We start from the raw sequence: 20400 nt of genomic DNA, 5'->3' as shown, positions 1-20400 counted from the left end.
GTTTTGGCAGCTGAAGGGTGAATGTGGAGCCCTTCTCCTTGTCCTCCTCTTACAGAAGTTCCACCATTAGGGACTTCCTCCCCTTGGGTGAAGCTTTGCTCACTCTGGGTCCCTTTGAAACCGCGGATCCAGGGATTTTTCTTCCAGCCACGTGCCTACTCTAAGAGTCCCGGCGACGCGGTGAAGTTCTTGAAAGGACCAGACATCCCTGAAGTCCTTACAGGGACGAATCCATTTCCTGGAATGTGGGCAAGGAAAGGCAGCCACTTCCTGCCTCTCAAAACTCTGGCTGGTGGCTGGGTGCAGTGGCTACGTCTGTCATCTCGGAACTTTGGGGGACTGAGGTGGGAGGATCACTTGAGGCCAGTAATTGGAGACCAGCTTGGGCAACATGGTAAGAGTCCAGATCTACAAACACACACGCACACACACACACACCCCAAAAACAACAACAGAAAACATTAGACAGGCATGATTGGCGCATGCCTCTTGTCCTAGCTACTGGGGAGGCTGAGGTGGAAGGATTGGATTGCTTGAGCCCAGAAGGTCGAGCCTACAGTAAGCCGTGCAGGAGGTCGGGCTACAGTGAGCTGTGCTTGTTGACCAGGCTTGTCCAGCCTGGTCAGCAGAGCGAGACCTTGTCTCAAAAACAAAACAAAAACAAGAAGACCCCCCTCCCCCCAAACTCTGTCCAGTGGCCCGACTACCAACATTCATATACAAGACAGGGGTAGGGTCAACTCCTTCCTATCAGTCACTCCTTAGTAAGAATCAGCTGGCCAAGGGGCCTCCTGCAGAGCTGATGTGTGCTTGAATGCCTAGGGCCCACGGGGATGGGGTGTGGAAGCTCCAAGCTGGGACTCAAAACAGAGTTGCCAAGGGAAGAGGAGTGGGCGACCTGTCATCAGTACTTTCACTTGGGCTGTCAGCTTTGATCTGCTTGCTTGTCCGTTTTGTCTGGGGCAGGGTCGGGTAGTTGTTTAGAGGAGGCTCAGAGGTTAAAAGTCTCAGGCAAGTCATGTCAGGGGTTGGGAGCCAGTGCTGCTGTGGCAGAAGTACAGAGAAGAAAAGATAAGCTCCCCAGCTCCCAAGAACCTCAGCCCTGAGGCCGGAGACACAGATCTGGCCCCTTGCAATCAAGTCATTTGCATCTGACCTGGGGTCAGGCCCCTCCATGCGGGAAGTCCCCTTTCTTATCTGCAAGTCAGAGGAGGGTGAGTTCCCCAGGATTTCAACAGGTACTTCCCCCGGCAGCGGGAAGCCCAGGAGCCCGATCGGGACCGAGGATCTCGCCCCAAGCCCTGCGTTTGGGCCCCGGGGTCAGCTGAAAGTTCCCCTGGAATAAACACTTCGGGTCCAGCATGCCCCTCTCCCCACTCCCGCCACTATCTTCCGAATTCAGACGCAGCGAGGGCCCGCGAGCAGAGCGGGAGGTGGTCGGAGGCGGAGGAAAGGGAGATGGGCAGAGGGTGGGCCCAGGGACCCCCAGACAAGGCCTGGACGCGGGGCTGGAGGCGGAGGCGGAGGCTGGCGGGAGGCGAGGGGCAGCCCGCAGAGGAGACGCGCTTCTCCGCAGCAACGGCGGCTGGAGCCGGGAGGGGCGGAGGTTTGGGGAGGGGAGGGAGCGCGGGGGAGGGGAGGGACGGACGGCGGTGGAGGTGGGGCCGGCGGGCTGGCGGGCGTGCAGCTGCCGCCGGCGTCGCGGGGCTCCAGGCTGCGGGGCGGACGTAGCGCCGAGCGATCCACCGCGGAGCCGCGCGAGGCCGCCCGAGCCCCAGCCCCAGCCCCGGTCCCAGCCCCGGTCCCAGCCCCGAGCCCCGAGCGAGCGCCGCCGCCTCGCGCTGCGGGTCCCCGGACGCGCCGCCACCGCCGGGAAGGCAGCCGGCGCCGGGCAAGTTGCGAGCGCGCCCCTTCGACCACGAAAGTTTCCCCTCGGCCGCCGGCGGGAGTTGGCGCGGGGTCCGGCCGCCGCCGCTGGAAGGTATGGGGCTCCGCACCTCCGTGCCCTCCGCACGCCACCGCCGCGCCCCCAGGGACCTGGGGACCCGGGCCCCCCCCTCCGCGCGCCGCCCCGGGGGTGCTGCTGGACGCGGCGGGGAAGTGGGGTGGAGTAGGGATCCCAGGACGGAAGCCCAGCAACCAAGTTCCACTCAAACTAGCGCGCGGGGACTGGGGGGCTAGGGACGGTCTCCGCCCCGTGCCTGCCTGGAGTCCGCTGAGGGCCGGGGGCTGCGCCCAGGACAGGTGCAGAGCCGGTGGGCTCCCAATGCTCCGGGTGGGGGAGTGGGGGCTTCTGGAGAACGGCGCGGGTGGCAGGTGTGGTTGCAAGGTTCGGGGTTTCGGCCAGGGCTGCGCCCAGAAAGGGGCTGCTCGCCACGCCACCCGGTAAGACAGGGAGGGACCAGGGACTGGGAGCGGCGATCGGGGCCTGCAGGGCTGTGGGGCCCGGCAGCGGCATGGAGGGCGGGCTGTCTTTGGGGTCCCTGGCAGCGGGGCGGGGCGGGGCGGAGGCGCCACGCGTTCCTCCAGGACCTCCCTTATTCCTTAGGTGTGTGCGATATGGGGGAGTGGAGACTCCATGGGGTGCTGGGTGGGTGGGAGGCTCGGGCACGTCCAGATTTAGGGGGCAGTGGGAGCCAGTTGGGAGGGTGCTCGGCTTGGGTGAGATCGCGCCGGCTCCGGGTCCTGCTGGAGTGAGGTGAGTGGGCTCCCGCCAGGGGGCGCACTGCCCCGGCCCTCGCCAGCAGGAAGCGCGTTCTTGCTCCTGCGAGGCAACAGCGCCGACATCCAGGACGCAGGGACCACAGACACCCAACTTACGCGGGGTCCCGCCCCGAGGAGCCCGCCCTACACTAGCCAGACGGGGGAGCGGGACCAAGAGTGAGGCGAAGGGTTCACAGTTATAACTGCGCCGTGGGCTGGAAAGGCTGGGAGTCAGGATGTGATTTTTCTCGGGAAGGCTGGCAGGGCAAATGGATGAGTAAGAAATTTACCCCCAGAAAAAGACGTAAGAAACTACAACTGCGAATTGGTGCAGAGAGAGTGGGTTGGGGAATTAACTTTTTGACGGTTCTTGGAGTTGCAGAAACCCAAACCCCAAAATGCATGCACCCTTTTTGTAAAAGTTGCACCTTTGTTCCCTGGATCTGGCCGAATCCCTGTCTGGTGAAGGCAGGATGGGGGTCTTGGGATATCCTCTCTCTGGGCACAAGTGAACTGGGAGGCACAGGGCGGGCGGTGGGGGATGGGGTCTTAAAGACTTCAGCAGTCCAGGCAGAAGTGTTAAATTTCTCAGCAGTCAACGAGCCCTGGCCCCCACCCTCATCCCCTGGGTCTGTGGTCTCTAGGCCACATTCTTCTGGTCATTTCACAATTATTGGTGGAAATCTGCCCTGGGTCCCAGTTATCTGGCCTCAGGGTCCCTGTATGTTAAGTCTGTGTGTCTGTGCCTTGGGAAGTCGACGGCTGCTGGCATCTGTGAGGAGTGTCATCTTTGTCATGTGCAGGGCTAACATTGAAGGGACATTGGAGGGACTATTGCCTCATCTTTCTCTCCAGTTCCCTCCCTCCTCCCATCACCCCAAGTGAGTGCAAAGGAGCAAATCATAGATTGTGCCATGGCCTCATTGTGGTTGGTAGAAGTTTTCATCTTTCTCTTGGCTGGTAACCTGTGCTCCTTGGGCAGCCCCCCTCCTGCTCCCATGCCCTTAATGTCCCTTACAAAGGTGGGGGAAATGGGGGTCCCTGAAAGAGATGAGGTTCCTCTGTTCAATGTAGTCTGCCACATGTTTTTGTTGGATGCTACTGAAATGCTCCAGGACAAAGTTGCCATAAAGACAGATCAGCATGATTTTTATTTTGAATAGAAGAGGAGGAGGAGAGAGGAGAGAAAGGAAAGGGTGGAGAAGTCTGCTGTCTCTGGATAGGTCTTTAAGACATTCCAGGGGGCTGGAAAACAAAAGAAGTTTTTTTTGTTGTGTTTTGCTTTTAGTGACTCTTGTTTTTCTGTGGAGGGAAGCCGACATGGACCAGCCCTGCCTTGGAACCTGCCTGGGAGCATGGGGCCCCTAGAAGGCCAGCGTTTCCCGTGTTCGGTCCCTCCCCTTTTCTTCCCACCCCCACCCCACTTTTCCTGAATTGGAGAGGGAATTGAAGTTCTCCAAGGGCTACTAAAGTTTGTGTTTGGGCTTAAAGTACCTTGTGTGGGCTCAGTCTTCTCCCAGGCAATCTCCAAGATCTCTGATTTAGCAACATTTCAAGTCTTGGGCACTCTGTTTCCTTGTCTCCCTTGTCCCCAAACCCATTCAAACAGCCAGTATATGTGGTGCTTTTACCCAACCCCAGGCTGAAATGGTAGCACATCATTGAAAGCTCCAGGACACTTTCTAGAAGCGGAAGTTAGTTGGGTTTAGGATACCTTGGGGTTGGGTTTAGGACACCTTGGGCTGAGTCCAGGAAGGAACCCTCTGCCCTTTAAAAAATGAGATTTTAATGGTCTGAGGGGTGTGTTGGAGGGCAGGGTGCTGGGTAGGGACACGGGATTAATTCAAGGATGTGTGGGAGGGGGTGCCAGGAAGAGGGAAAATAGCAGATTTGAAATCTAGCTCTTCTGAGTCATCCGTGTGGCCTTGGGCAAGTTATTTCCCCTCTTGAGCCTGCTTCCTCAGTCTGTAAAATGCATATGTTGGCTGAGGAGATTCTGAGCCATCTTGCAACTTAGAGCAGGAGAGTCTAACCTTTTAGGGGGCTGGGCAGCCCTGCTCCATTCCTTCCACCTTCCATTCAGTGGAAGGTGCCTCTCTGGGCTGGCTTGCCTCTCTCTGCCCGCCTGTACACAGCAAAATCCTGTGTTGAGTGAATGCAGCAGATTCAGAAACCAGCTCCTGTCATCAGAGCTGAAGGACAAAGTGCCCAGCAGTTTTGGGTAGAGAGGGGAATGTCTGTAACCAGTCCCTGCTGGGAGCCCCATGTTAGTCTGCAGGCTTGCTCCCCACTCTTCCTTGGGAAGAGCCCTTTCAGTTCCTGGGCTGCAGGCTTTAGGGACCTCTCCCTTTCCAGAGGGCTGCTCTTCTGGTCTATTTCATCAGCCATTGACAGGGAAAATCAGGAACATTTGTTCATGCTCAGCTGGGGTGCAGCACAGGGAGGGGGCCTTGGAAACCAGCACTCTGGTCCCGCTGAGCAGATGACGCCCATTGATCAGGCGTTTCGACCACCTGATGCCATTGAGCAAATGCACCAGCTTGGGCTCCTCCTGCCACCCGGGCTGGCACCTTGGACCTGCATTAGTGCTCCATCTGAGGGAGTGGGGGTGGATCATGAAACACTTTTTTTTTTTTTTTTGAGACAGAGTCTTGCTCTGTTGCCCAGGCTGGAGTGCAGTGGTGCGATCTCGGCTTACTGCAACCTCTGTCTCCCGAGTTCAAGCGATTCTCCTGCCTCAGCCTCCCAAGTAGCTGGGATTACAGGTGTGTGCCACCACGCCTGGCTATTTTTTTTTGTATTTTTCGTAGAGACGGGTTTCACCATGTTGGTCAGGCTGGTCTCAAACTCCTGACCTCGTGATTCACCTGCCTCGGCCTCCCAAAGTGCTGAGATTACAGGCGTGAGCCACCGCACCTGGCATTTGAAACACTTTTTATAAAGAATGGGAGAGTAAGATGATGAGCCTGTGTTTGCAGCTGGCAGGGCTGGTCTTTCATCTGGGTACTTGTTGTCTTAAGATCCAGCTCTTGCCCCTGGTCTGCACCCAAGACTGCTGGCTTAATTAGTGAATTCAACAACTTGGAGATGAGCAAAAACATGTTCACTGGTCGTGGGCAAGTGTGTACAAAAGGCAACAGAATGGAGCAGAAAAGTAGCTGAACCAGGCATTAGGAGACTTGTGTTCTAGCCCTGATACTGTTACAGATGGAGCGATGTGGCCTTGTGTGAGTCACAGCCCCTCTCTGAGCCTCGGTTTCTCTGTCTTTAGAGGCAGCAGTGTGTGGTGGTTAAACTGCCTGGATTTGCCTTTTGGCTTTATCCTTCATATCAGTTGTGTGACTTTAGACCATTCAGCCCCTGGTGCCTCCATTTCCTGATTTGTAAAATGGAACTAGTAATACCCCATCAGATTGTTGTGGGTAGTCTTTGAGATAAAACTAGTAAAACATTTAGCGTAATCCCTGGCATATAGTAAGTGCTCAATAAGTGTTCACTATCATCATTGTCATGATTATCATTATTACTATTATTGTAAAATGGGAGGGATTAACTTTGCTCCTTTCTAGTTTTCTGGGGCCTGGATTGTGTGTGTGTGTGTGTGTGTGTGTGTGTGTGTATGAGAGAGAGAGAGAGAGAGAGAAAGAAAGAAAGAAAGAAAATCTGTCTTTGGGGTAGAAGGCAAGGGTGAATAAGTTGCTTTTTTGGTTCTTTTCTTCCTTTCTCTGCCTCACTGAGGGACTCCTGAATCTTGTGACTATGCTCACGGTAGCCCCGTCCCCATGGCAAGAAGCCCAATTTGACGTCACTGACAATATCCTGGCTGCTGGCAGTTGAGAGATGATATTTCATCAGCTAGCATTTGCCCGTGCTTTCCCTTCCACCCTTTGTTTCCCACCCTTCACCATGGTATGAAAACCATATGTGCAGATAATGTGTTTAAGCTGATCAGCCTCTCCCAGAGTCACCCAAATAAAAGGCCATCTTCCTAGAAGACACTTTTGACTTTAAGATAAATAATCTAGTTCTTCTGTTGTGTTGCTTTATGTCTGGCTGGCCCTGAATCCCTTTTTGTGTTCTGCCCATGGTCTGCTCCAAGGACGTGGGCTGGGCCAGGTCTGTGGTCTAAAGCTTTGGACCTTATTGGCCATGCTGGCTGGGGCAGCCTCTTCCAGCGGCTTGGGAGGGGACAGGCCAGGCTGGGCCTCTGCCTCATCTTGTTCCTGCAAGGCTGCTGCTCTGAGATATCCCAGAGATGATTATCATGGGGACAGACACTTGGGGAATGCTGCCGTCCGCCAGGAGCTTGACAATACTTCATCCTGTCTCCGCCTACAAGGATGGTCATACTGCCCCCATTCTGTAGATTAGAGAGTGAAGGCTCATGAAGAATTCAGAGTAAGTGGTGGGATTGGGATTTGATCCTCGGTTGATCTGATTCTCTTATCCTGTGTGCTAAACCACTATATTATATTTCCTTATGTATCAAAACCTCCTGTGAGCCGAAAAGCCCCAGGAATGATATCTCTTAGACTGAATCAAGCCCCCTCATCCCTGCCTTTGATCATCTTCCAGGCTCAGAGCACCTTATGAGGTTCAGTTTTTGTCCTGCATGGATTACTCAGGTATCTTGGGGACAGTGAGGAGTAAGAATTTTTTGGGACATGGCTGCTTATGGAGGGGTCAGAGGGGGGAATGATCTTATTAAATAACAAAAGGTTGTAATGGAAAGAGGATGTGTATTGGAGTCACAGATCTGAAATTTGAATCCCGATTCTGCAATTTACTGGCTGTGTGGCCTTGGCTTCCTTATCTGTGAAAATCAGAATAACAGCAACCACAGATGACTCTAAAATCTCAGTGGCTTAACAAAATGATTAACTTCTGATCACATTACTTGTCTAACATGGGTCTCTGTTCCACATGGTCACTCAGAGACCCAGGCTCCAAAGATAATGACTCCACCATCTTTGTAACTGCCCCTTCTAAAGCATGTGGCATCCAAAGTTACTGCAGATGGGGAAGAGGGAGAAGGGAAAGCCACGCTAATACTCAACTGCTTTGGCCAGGAGGTGACACACATCAATTCACCTCCAGCACCTTGGTCAGAACTGTCATCTGGCCCCAAACCAGCCCCCAAGGGAGGCTGAGAATGTAAGGAAGTACATGGATATTTGATGAGCACTAAGTCTCTGCATTTACATTTACCCTAGTAGAGTGCTTTAAGGATCAATTGAGATGATGCATTTAAAGCTTCTAGTACAGACCTGGTATGTTGTTGGTTGTTAACACATAGAAGCTTCCTTTCCCTAATAATCCCCGATGTACATTGCTCTTTATAGATTACAGACTGTGTCTATTGAAATTATTTCTGGGCAGATCATATTGTGCCTATAACATACCAGAGGGACGTGAGTTCACGCATGGCAAGGGCACTATAAGCCAGGCCCTGGATCTTCAGCCCAGTTCTCCCGTGACTTCCTTTGGCTTACTGAAATTTACTGCTCTGAGAACTTTTTCCAGCATGTCTCCCAGGATCTTTCAGAACCCACTTCTGCTGCTGTCTCCTCCCGTCATTCCTCAATAGGGTAGAGTATCTGTATTCATTTTATGGATGGTGAGGAGGGGAGGTTGCAGGAACTATCTGGAAACTAAGGGAGAAGGGTCTGGCCGTGAGGTGAGACAAGCCAGAGTCTTAGGTATTCATAGGGAGAGCCATAAGAATTTGGGCCCCACATTTGGGCCGCTTTGGGAATTGCCGTGCAGCCAAGCTTTGGGGTACCCCTCCAAGGCACACCTGGTGCTGCTACCTGCTGCTCCCATCCACCTACGTACCTCCATGCTGGCCCATTGTGTCCTTGTGAGAGTGGGCAGGGAAGCGGAGGGTCCTGCTATGGTTTGGTTTGTTTGACCCTCCAAATCTCATGTTGAAATTTGATCCCCACTGTTGGAGGTTTGGGGGGCGGGTGTTTGGGTCATGGGGGCGGATCCCTCATGAGTGGCCTGGTGCCCTTCTTCAAGTAAATTCTCATGCTGTCAGTTCCCAGGAGAGCTGATTGTTAAACAGCCTGGCTCCTCCCTCCCCTCTCTCTTGCTTTGCCTCTCACTGCGTGATCTCTGCACATGCCAGCTCCCCTTCACCTTCTGCCCTGAGTGGAAGCAGCCTGAGGCCCTCTCCAGAAGCACATGCTGGCACCATGCATCGTGTACCACCTGCAGAACCATGAGCCAAACAAACCCTTTTCCTTTATAAATTACCCAGCCTTGCATATTCCTTTATAGCAACACACACGGACTAAGATGGGGCCCTAGGAGGCTTCCAGGTCTGCTTTTCTGTGGACAGTAAGATGTCCAGACCTAGGTTCAAATCCTGACTGCTCTACATAACACTTGTTCATCTCTCTCAGCCTGTTTCAGTTTTCTCCTCTGCAAAATGGCAAGAATATAGGAAAGCTAAAAAGTGAGTCAAGTGCCTGGCACATAGTAGGTGTCGTGTTTGCACCTCTTCCCTCTCCCTTGAGTAAGACGAAGAGCTGCCCTTGGCAAGGGAACAGTGCCTGGGGAGATGCTAGAAGTGGGCACACGTGCTTGGACTCCTGGTCCTTGGAAGGAGAGGTACCCACTTCCCTTCCCAGCAGCCTTGGGCTGGACTCTTGTTTTGAACTAATATGGCTTCCATTTGAAACAGAAGAAGAATTTGGAGCCCTGGGTCTTAGATTTAGGCCCACCTTTTCATGTCTAACTCCCACAGTGGGTGCAGGGCTGGGGGTGTTGCTGAGAGAGGCTCCCCCACCCCGCCCTGTGTTGCTGCCTCTCCTTCTCGGGGGACAGATTGCAGCATGCTCTAGTGGGCCAAGTGCACTGGGCCACCTGCTGCCTGACATTTAGGGCTCCCCCAGCAGGGCAGGCCCAGGGAACTTGCTCATTGGTTGGTGTCTTAGCCCTTGGGGAATGAGGCATTTCTCCAGTCAAAACAGAAACACCGCCCTCCATGGTCTCTGTAGAGAAGAGCTGGGCAGGCTGGACACGGGGAGTGGAGGGGCCTGCGGTTAGGAAGAGGATGGTCTCTGAAGACAGGGTTCTGAGATGCGCATTCTTCTCCTGAGCATAGTGGACACTTGTTCCTGGGGTCATTGAAGAGGGTAGCCTTCCCCTGCAGCTGGATTTATGCTGACTCAGGCACAGAGGCCAGGGATGGCTGTGACTGTGGCACCTTGGGGCCCTCAGACACCTCACTCACTCCTGCATCCAGACCTCGGCTTCTGTGGTGCAGGGGCAGCAGCTCTGAGGCAGCTCCATAGCCCTTTGAGGCGGCTTATTGGTTTCCTGTGGCAGCCATGACAGCACCATAAACTAGATGGCTTAAAACAACAGAAACTTATTCTCACAGTTCTGGAAGCTAAAAGCCTGCAGACAAGGTGTTGGCAGGAACATGCTCTGTCTGAGGGCTCTAGGGAAAGGTCCTCTTTGCCTCTTCCTAGCTTCTGGTGGTTACTGGCAACCCTCTGTGTTCTTTGGCTGGTAGATGCCTTCCTCCATCATCGCATGACATTCTTCCTGTGTGTCTGCCTCTCCTCTTCTTATAGGGACACCAGTCATGTTGGATTAGGGCCCACCCTAATGACCTCCTCTTTTTTTTTTTTTTTTTAGACGGAGTCTCACTCTGTCGCCCAGGCTGGAGTGCAGTGGCATCATCTCTGCTCACTGCAAGCTCCGCCTCCTGGGTTCACGCCATTCTCCTGCCTCAGCCTCCCGAGTAGTTGGGACTACAGGCGCCCGCCACCACACCCGGCTAATTTTTTTGTATTTTTTAGTAGAGACGGGTTTCACCGTGTTAGTCAGGATGGTCTCGATCTCCTGACCTCATGATCCGCCCGCCTCGGCCTCCCAAAGTGCTGGGATTACAGGCATGAGCCACTGCGCCCGGCCATGACCTCCTCTTAACCTGCTTACATCTGCAAAGTTCCTGACAGCCAGGGGTTAAGCTGTCGACATATCTTTTTGGGGTACACAGATCAACCCATAGAGATGGTAGCATTATTGTTCTATTTACAGTCAAGGAAGTCAGCGCAAAAAGGTTAAGTAATTTGCCCAGGTTCATACACCTATACAACTAGTAAGTGATTGGTAAATTACTCTCTATACATTTCATTCCTCTTACTATTACAGTAGGTTTGTATATACCTACCTCATAGCCTAGTCCTGAGCATCAAAGGAGGTGAATGTCTGTGTCAAAACACACTCTGTCCACAGCTAAGTGTTTGCCAGTTGTGTTATCCATCTTTGCTCCCTAGATGGGATGTCTCCCAGGAAACATCAGCATATAGAAATTACAACCAGTTGGAGCTAGAATGTTTTCTAGAAATAATTGTTTGAGTTGACTGAATGAAGGGCACCATTTGCATTCTTTCAACTTGCCTTTCTGGAGTTGCCTGCCAGGTCCGTCTCCTCGCAAATTGAGAATATCAGTTGAGATGAATGTTTCTTGCTTGATATTTTTCCTGGGTTCCATTTTAGCACCGGAAGTCATCGTGACTTTTGCAATTTGGGCTTCTCTCCCCAGGAGAGTGTCTGGGCATCTGAATAGAGAGGGTCCCTGGGAGGCTCAGTAGATGACTCTCAGCTCCAGAGCCCTTCCCTCTGGGCCCGGGAGGGTCTGGGGGTTTAGCTGTGGAGGCTGGAGGACTCTGATATGCAGCCTCATCTGGGTGCAAGGAAGCAGGGGAGGCAACCTGCTGTGGAGGGTTAGGACACATTCTGAACACAGCGCCTGGGTTCAGATGCCAGTTCAGCCTCACACAATGACCTTTGTTTGATCTTTGACAAATCACTTAAATTCTCTCTGACTCCATTTTAACTCATAGGGTTTGATTAAAATGCATAAATGTATCTCTTGGGATGGAATGTGGTACATGAAAAGTATTCAATGAATGTTAGGATTACTTTAAATATTTCATTTGTCATCTGTTTTCCTCCATAGAGTGAGGGCGGAGATGTTTCTGTTTGGTTTTCCATGGAGCCTGCAGCATGGAGCTTAGTGCCTGGGGTTGAACAGATGCTCACATGCTGAGTGAATGAAATGAATGATTGAATGGGTATACTCTTAGCTATAGCTTCTTTGGGATTCCATCCCTCCTTGCTATGTACCAAGGTCTCTGCCCCTAAGCCCGTCTTATGTGGGGGCATGGGGAGGCCATAGCACCAAAGCCCAAAGGGAGCCATATAATGCCATGAAAATGCTCAGGGCATCCAGGACGGAAAGACCACCTCATGGACACAAAGGACAAGCTGTGTTGGAGGATGAGGAGAAGCTGAGAAGGGGGGCTGGGAAGATGGTGGTCACCGTAGGAAGCTGGTCGTGGTGGCTGAGTGGGAAGATCACATTCAGAATGTGGGGTTTCTCCCATGACACAGCCACCAGAGGCACTCCCCGACGTCTCCAGCACACCAGAGAGGCCCACCCTTCTCCAGTGTGATAAATCAATAGGCGTACCTCATTTTAGGGAGCCCGATCTATGAAAATGCCAGCTGGATTAGAAAGTCTGCCTTCAATTTATAGACAAGTTAACTCTAACGTTCCCACTGCTTCCTTCTGCCTTAAAAAGAAATACAGAAGTTCAGCTTACACACTTTGTTAGGAAAACATCTGTTGGGTAACGTGGTCATGTTAGCCGCCTGCTTAAAACGCTTCGATGGATTCTCTGTTGTGTTCAAAAGGCTTTCATGTGGCGTCTGCCCCCTCCCCACCCAAGCCTCACTCCCTCTTCTCCAGCCCATCTGCCACTTGTTTTCTTCTCTTGCCCCTACCTTCGTGGACCAATCTTTGTGATCTTCTTCCCCTGGACTGCTTTTTCCTCCCGCTTTAGTTACCTGACTCCTCCTCATCCTTTGGATCCCAGCCCCTGCATTACCTCCTCCAGGAAGTCCTCCTTAAGTTCCTAATGGGCCAAATTTCCCATCTGTAGGCTCAGATGGCTCCACAGTCCTCTCCTTAGTGGTGTTTTGTCACTCTTGGATGATTATTAACTTCTCTGTGTAATTTTTTTTTAACATTTATTTCCTCCACTTTGATGTAAGCCCAGGAAGGCAGGGGCAGTGCCTGTCTGTTCATCCTTGTATCCCAGGCACCTGGTAGGGTCTCGGAAGGTGCCTGAGAAATTCTCTTGCCTTCTCTCCATTTTCTCCTCTGCAAGCCAGTCTTTTTTAGGTTGTTCTGGTGGTTACTGGTAATCCTCCGTGTTCTTTGGCTTGCAGATGATCACAGCTAATATGTGTTGATTACTTGCAGGGTGCCAGGCCCTCACAAATCAGATCTCATCCACCAATAGAAGAGTTTTTTACAGTGGGAACGCTGGAGCCCACCTGGCTGGAGCCCCCCTGGCTGGAGCCCCAGCTTTATCACGTACCTGCTCTGCAGCCTTGGACAAGCTCCTCAACCTCTCTGTGCCTCATTTTCCCATCATAAAATGGGACTAAATATAACACATAACTTATGAGTTGTGAGGATTACATAAATTAATTCATGTAATATTTGTTTCTCCAGTTTTGGAGGCTGGAAGTCCATGACCATGGTGTTGGCAGGTTTGGTTTCTTCTGATGTCTCTCTGCTTGGCTTGCGGATGGCCACTTTCTCACTGTGTCCTCACACAGCCTTTCCCTGGTGTCTCCTGTGTGTCCAGAGCTCCTCTTCTAAGAATACCAGTCAGATTGGATTAGGACCCTTAAGGCCTCATTATAACTTAATTGCCAAAGCATTCACATTCCAAAGTGCTAGGGGTTAGGGCTTAAATATGAGTGTGCAGGAAGCACAATTCAGCCGCTAACATCTCCTAATTCAGCACTCTATCCCCATTTTATGGTTGAGAAAACCAGGGCACAGAGAAGTTAAATCACTTGCCCAAGGTCACACAGCTGCTAAACAAGTATAGGAGAGTAAAACCCAGGTAGTCCGAACCTGGAGCCCGCACTCCACCACCAGATGGTCTGTTTCCTGGCTCTGCTCCTCTGCAGATCCTCACAGTCTTCCCTTTTGGAGCTGGTTTGTTTCTTAACAGCAGGGTGGGGAGGAAATCAGGATCCAGGGGTCTTGGTGACTTCTCTCCTGGCCCTTTGCTCCTGTCCAGCCTTGAATCCCTCGTTTGGTGGCAGCTGCCAAAACTACGAGGGAATGGGGACCTTTACTTCTGCACGTAGGCTGTGAGGGAGGTGGAGGCTGCAACAGGGTGGAAAGGTAGTCAAAGATCCCAGGAAATGAGGGGGGTTTCTTGATTCCAGGGTTTCCCTCTCTCCGTATCTTTTTTTTTGGATTTTCCAGGAGTTACCTGCTTTTTGAAAATAATCATGTCTGGCTGGGCGTGGTGGCTCATGCCTGTTAATCCCAGCACTTCGAGAGGCTGAGGCGGGCAGATCACTTGAGGTTAGGAGCTCAAGACCATGCTGGTTAACACGGTGAAACCCCATCTCTACTAAAAATAGAAAAAATTAGCCGAGCATGGTGGCAGGTGCCTGTAATCCCAGCTACTCAGGAGGCTGAGGCAGGAGAATCACTTGAACCCGGGAGGCAGAGGTTGTAGTGAGCTGAAATTACGCCAATGCATTCCAGCCTGGGCCACAGAGCCAGGCGAGACTCTGTCTCAAAAAGAAAAGAAAATAATCATGTCTTCCTGGTGAAAGACTTAGGAAAAAATAAAGAGTAACATAGCAAAAGAATATGGAAATAGAACAAAAGCGTATTCAATGGAAGGTCACTCTCAGTCTTACACCAGTCTCTGGGCCCAGAGACAGCCCTGGGCTGCTCCTATGGGTTTCCAGCCTGCCTTCAGGCCAAGAGTTTGAAGCTGGTGCTTGAGGTTGGAGGAACCGGAGGGAACAGCTATTCACCAAAGCCATGGAAGTTCTCCTGGGTGGACCATGGGACATGGGAGAGGCACGTCCTTTTGGGATGGGTGCCTGGCGTGCCACTGCATGGCCAGCCGTGATGCAGTCATTCCCGACTGGTGGATTGAGCTGCTTGTTTCATGCACACCCCTTTCCTGTTGTCCCACCAAATGGACAATCTGCAGAGACACCTATGGTAGGGTGGCTACCGGGTCATGGCTTATTCTCTTTGTCATGGTTGCCTGGCCCTCTCCGATCTCTGCCTGCCCCTTGCCTATCTCTGCTTTGTCCCCGCAAATGTCATCTTTTCCTTTTCATCTCGTGGGGTTCAGGCGCCTGGGCTAGGTGGGGTTTGCGAAAGAGCCCTTGGGACCCTTTGGGGAGGATGTGTGACTGGGAGACCCGTGGGTCAGGACAGAGGGCATCTCTACCTTCCTCCATTGTGTGATAAGTGTGTCAGTTGGCAGATCAAAGGGCTTTTTGTTGTTTTATTTTCCTTTCCAGAGCCTTCTTGCTGGGAAAGCAGGCTGTACAACCAAGGGGAACAGCTGCCACCTGTGTGTCCTGTGAGAGAGCAGGGCCAGCCAGGGGCGTGGGGCACCTGGTGCTGCTGAGGGGCTGGGACTGGGCCACAGGTGGGAGATTTCCCTGGGGGACTCTGCACCTAGAAGCTGATGGGGACGTAGTGGCTGAGCTCAGAGGCTGTGGGCCCTCAGCAAGACAGGGACACCTGGAAATGCAGAGAATTAGCAAAGAATTGGGGGAGCTGCCCCCACAACCCCATCCTAGCCTGTGAATTTCTGTCTTCCATTGTTCCTCAAATGGAGTGATGGAGGGAGCACTGGACTGCGAGTCCAGAAAGCCTGATCTTTAAGTCCAGTCTTGTTTGGTTCTAACAAACTCTCATGTTCCCTCTGGACTTCTGTTTTGAGATGGAGTCTCTCTCTGTCGCCTAGACTGGAGTGCAGTGTCGAGATCTTGGCTCACTGCAACTTCTGTCTTCCAGGTTCAAGCGATTCTCCTGTCCCAAGTAGCTGGGACTATAAATGTGCACCACCACACCCGGCTATTTTTTTTTGTATTTTTAGTAGAGACGAGGTTTTGCCATCCCTGTGGATTTCTGATATCCCATCCGCATCACGGGAGTGGGGCTGCTTGTTCTCCTTTTAACTCCAGAGCATCTGGGTCTCCCCTGAGAGTCCTGAACAGGGAACATGACCTCGGAGCCTCGCGTCCCCTGGAGAAAAGCTCTCAGGAAGTCGAGGCGTGGTTGTTGATGGAAGTGGGGATGTTGTTTAAATAAATTAAGAGCCAAAGAGGACAATCCATGGCATGCTTTTCAAGAGCTGGGATGATATGCATAACATTTCCTCCCTTTCATTTGATAATTTTTCCTTCTCAAAGCAGTTTAATGAAAGAAAAGTGTCTGAAGATTGGCTGCACAATGAGCTCAAATAAAAATATTCTTTTAAAAAGGTGGTTGCTATGTAGTCAAATTTAAATAATGGGCAATTTTTGTTTCTTCGTAGTCTAGCCACTCACAAAGGTCTATTCAAACCTGTGTCAGACGTGTATGTGTGTATGTGTGTGTGTGTATGTGTGTGTGTATAAAGAAAAATGAACTTACTGATAGAATCTTTTTGGAAAAAAAAATGATGATGATAATGTAGTTAAAGTTGTGTGTGTGAGTTCGTGTGTGTCTGCTGGTGAGACATACGGGATTAACATGAAACGCGCTGCTAGAAGGAAGTTCTGAAGGCAGCTGTAGAGTCCTCCTGGCATTTGAATGGGTGCTGTGAGCAAGAGAGGCGAATTCTAGTTTTGGAGTCCCATGGATCTGGGTTCAAATCCTGGGTCGGCCCCTACCAGCCACATGACCTTTGGCAAGTTATTTATTCCCTCGGAACCTTAGTTTCCTCATCTAGAAAAAAGGGACAGCAAAAACAAGATCAAGTGCCTAACCTGGTGCTGGGCATGGGAGCGACCTGCCAGGTTGGCCCCTCCCCTCCCCTCTGCACCCTTCTCCTTCCTCTCCTCTCTCTGCTCTCTCCCCACTCCCTTCCCGTTTTTTCCTTTTCCTCTCCAGAAACAGCAGAGTTTTTCCATATACACACCAGACCCATATACATTATAGCTCATTCAATGCCCAGCAATCCAATTGGAGTGGTATTTTTATCTCCATTTTACAGAATGGAGACCTGAGGTGCTGCAGCTATGGAATCGGGTAGAGCACCCAGCACGTGGAGTGGGTATGAGAAAGTGGAAATATTTGTCTGAAGCATAGCAAGGCCTGGCCTTTTCCGTTGTATGGAAATTTTTGCCTGGGAGGTATGTGGAATGCAGAAAGGGTCCTTGGTGTTGCTTCTTGTAGCCTGCCTCACCCCTCCCCTCCCCTTTTTCCCTTCCCTTCCGTTTTTCCCTTCCCTTCCCTTTCCTTTTTCCGTTCCCTTTTTCCCTTCTCTTCCCTTCCTTTTTTCTCTTCCCTTTTTCCTTCCCTTCCCTTCCCTTTTTCCCTTCCCTTCCCTTTTTCCCTTCCTTCTTTCTTCCCTCCCTCCCTTTTCCCTTTTTTCCTTCCTTCCTTCCCTCCCTCCCTCCCTTTTTTCCTTTCTTCCTTTCTTCCTTCCTTTCCTCCCTCCCTCCCTCCTTCCTTCCTTACCTCCTTCCCTCCCTCCTTTTTTCTTTTCTTCCTTCCTTCCCTTCCTCCCTCCCTCCTTCCCTTTCTTCCTCCCTCCCTTCCATTGTGTGCACTAGACTTTTGCTGAAGGTTTGAAGCTGAGGGTCATCCATCCAGAAGGTAGTGGCATCATCATCCAGCTCAGCAGTGCACAGTAGACTGGTCTGTCTTAGAAGCTGCTCACCCATACCCACCATAGGAGCTCTCCCGGGTCCCTGACTCAGACTCCTCTTGTTCACTTCTTGTGTCTCAAGCTTCTTTCTTGTCTCAGGCCTGCTCTGTCCCTCTCTCAGAGGCCAATTGAGGACACAGAGTGTTTCTGCTCCCCTGTTCTCGCTTGGAGGAGCCCCTGCCCCCAGCGTGCTGACTCAGGCTTGGTACCGCTAATGCGAAGAGAGCAAGAGGGTGGGAGGAGATGGCCTCTCCAGCACCCAACTCCTCATCCTTTCCTGCCATCCACTCTCCCATTGACAGAGACCCTTTCTTATGGGCCCTGGCTGGGGCCTTGGCTGAGGACATGGATGGACCCACCAGGCCGGGGCCTCCTTGTCTTGGACCTGCAGAGGGATGGCTTCATGGGGGAGCTGGCGTCTGCTCTCACACTCCTGGATGCTGTCTGATTCCCTGGGACTGAATTACGCATCAATACACGGAGGCTTCTTAGGAAACATCCTTCTAAGAGTCCTCCCCTGGGGGCTGGCAGACCGTCTTCCTGAGTCGCCTCTGCCTGCCTGCCTCTCCTGTCAGTTAAGGGAAGCTGTCAACAAAAGCAGCACTTCCCCCTAAAAATTCAGTAGCCGATGATGCATCTGGGCACATACGAATGCACTCACATGGGTTCTGTCAGGCCCTGAACTTGTGCCTTAAGCCATCACCAAGGTTTGTGTCAGGAAAAGTGTGACATTAAAGGCAGAGCGTGACAATGTCTTTGGGGTGAGGAGCAGCAGGATTAGACCAAGCACTTCTGCCAGTTCAGTGGGCAATGGAAAGAGCCGTGGGGTGCAGTGGTTAGAGCCGAGGCCTGGGGTCAGGACATTGTGGATGCATTCCAGCCCTGTCTCTCTCTGGTTTGTGTGACCTTGGGCTGGTTATGTCTTGGTGCATCCTTGTCCTTCCATGTGACATGGGACAACAGCAGGCAAGTGGTTGGGGAGAAGCCGAGAACGGCGCTAGTGGGGCTTCTGCAGGAACAGCTGAGTCCTCGGAAGTTTGAGGCCTCGTGGGAAGATGTGTGCTCCGAGCTAGGAAATCCCCAGCTTTCGAGTTGCCCTTGGGCATTTCCCGTCACCCCTATTCTGCCACCTCTGAGAGCAACAGGCAGACTCCCAAGGCTTGCAGCCGTTTCGGGAGTTTCTGCGGTTGCTGGAGTCCTGCCTTACTTCCTGGTTGTGGATGGGCATGCCAGGTGCCTTCCTCGGGCCCAGAGCTCCGTAGAAGGAAAAGACTTCAGAGATGAAGATAAAACTGATCCTGATGGAGGAAATGCCGTTGTAACACCATCCGAGTACCCAGTTTGGGGTACATTTTGCTGAAAATGCCCTCAAAAAGGCAGATTTGCAGATGTTAGGGAATTTTTAGATATTTTATTTTAGTTATTTATTTATGTTTTTTAATTTCCAGTATGAGTGAGGGGAAAAGAGCAAGGAGCCATCTGGCCTGGTTGAGGGGAGAAAATGAGATTGCTTGGTTTTCATTTGCAGCAAAATGTACTGTGAGTTTTTCCGCAAATGTTAATAAAGACAGAAAGCAGTGAGACAACAGAGGCCTCCTGGGCTGCTGCTGGAAACACCTCCACAGTGGGGCCTCCTCCCTAGGTTTGTGTGTATTATCGCTTCGGAAAAGGCCAATTTTCAGGGATGTCAGATCACCAATCTCAGTTGCATTCGAGAAAACCTCTTTCTTCTAGCCCAGAGATCAACAGGGGAACGTCTGCTCTGGGCTGCAGTCTTGTCTCAGCCTGGGCTCTGTCTCCACTGTTTACTGCTTAGCTGGAAAGAAGTGAAACAGATGTGATTGGTTTGAGATGAATGAGGTTACCGTCATGTTTCTGGCCTTCCCAGTGGTTCCTAATAGGTTGCAAGAAACTCCATGGTGTTGGTGGGGAGAGAGCTCTGGCTTAGAAATGGGGGTGTAGCTTCAAGTTCTAGCTTTGACCAGGCCTCATCATGTGACCTTAGACAAGGCAGTACTCTTCTCCGGGCCTGTTTGCCATCTATAAAAACCAGGGCAAAAAACCAAAACCTAATGCACAAACAAAAACAAGGCAGGGTTGGGATAAATTATCTTCACAGCTGGCTTTGCAGGGTTGGCGTGGGAAATAGAATCAAATAAGCCGAAGAATGGGGTCAGGTGTGGGTTTAGTTCTTTCCCTGCTTCTCTTATAGTCACCCTGCATACGAGAAGGCTGGGCTGCTTAAGAAAGTAGCAAGGACTTCCAAAGAGCAGGGGTAGCATGGTGTGGTAGTATCTGGATGGCAGACACTTCTCATCTCAAACGCCAACGCTGATCGATTTGTAGGGCCTGCCTGAGTGCAGCTGAAGGGTGGATGAGCCTGTTTTACCCAGGCTTAGCAGGAAGGAGTGCCAAGATCAATTATTGATGTCTGTCATGGTTGGAGGAGGGTGGAATGCTAGCAAAGAATAGATAGGGAATAGATATGAGGAACTTTGGGGTGCTGGGTATAGAGCATAGGGACTGGAGCACTTAAATGCCCTGTCACTGGCTTTGTTGCTATATGACCTAAGGTGAGGGTCCAATATGGGGCTGGATTTCAAAATCATAAAATAATGATGCGTGGGCATCTTTCTTCTTCAGGAAGTCTGGTTGGTACTGTACAGTTGAGCTAGTGCATTGCTGAGCATGTGTATTTTGAAGAGGCCATTCAAGTGATTTTGATATAATTTCATCCTGGTGGAGAAACAGTAAGTATAACCACGGACAACCTATTCAGGTTCCAATTAACTCATCAGTAGAGAGTAGGGTTTTCCTCACTGCACAGCATTGGAGCCCTGAGGCTCCAATGAGCTCACAGAGAAGATGGTCTGACCAGTGGCTAAAATAAATGAAGTGCACAGGCCAAGGATACAAAATGATGGCATGTATGATTCTACTTATATAAAGTTCAAAGTCAGCAAGATAATCTAAG

At 51.5% G+C, this 20400-nt stretch overlaps 1 protein-coding gene and 1 long non-coding RNA gene across 8 annotated transcripts in view; one reads left to right on the top strand and one right to left on the bottom strand.

Annotated features, from left to right (window-relative positions):
* LOC129048625 (uncharacterized) overlaps positions 1-3217 on the bottom strand; it is a 34723-nt gene extending 31506 nt beyond the window's left edge. The window contains exon 1 of the long non-coding RNA XR_008511125.1: positions 3132-3217. This is a non-coding gene — a long non-coding RNA (uncharacterized LOC129048625). The remainder of the gene's footprint in view (positions 1-3131) is intronic.
* Positions 1695-20400, top strand: part of TSPAN18 (tetraspanin 18) — a 203970-nt gene continuing 185264 nt past the window's right edge. For all 7 annotated transcript variants that reach the window (XM_054524452.2, XM_009246429.4, XM_009246425.4 and 4 more), the window contains exon 1: positions 1695-1981. The gene's annotated coding sequence lies outside the window, so the exon portion shown is untranslated. The remainder of the gene's footprint in view (positions 1982-20400) is intronic.

The sequence above is a fragment of the Pongo abelii genome, chromosome 9 (genome assembly GCF_028885655.2).
Source record: "Pongo abelii isolate AG06213 chromosome 9, NHGRI_mPonAbe1-v2.0_pri, whole genome shotgun sequence".
Taxonomy (NCBI): Eukaryota; Metazoa; Chordata; class Mammalia; order Primates; family Hominidae; genus Pongo; species Pongo abelii.
The sequence above is the reverse complement of the archived record's forward strand: the minus strand, read 5'-3'. Positions and strand labels throughout refer to the sequence as shown.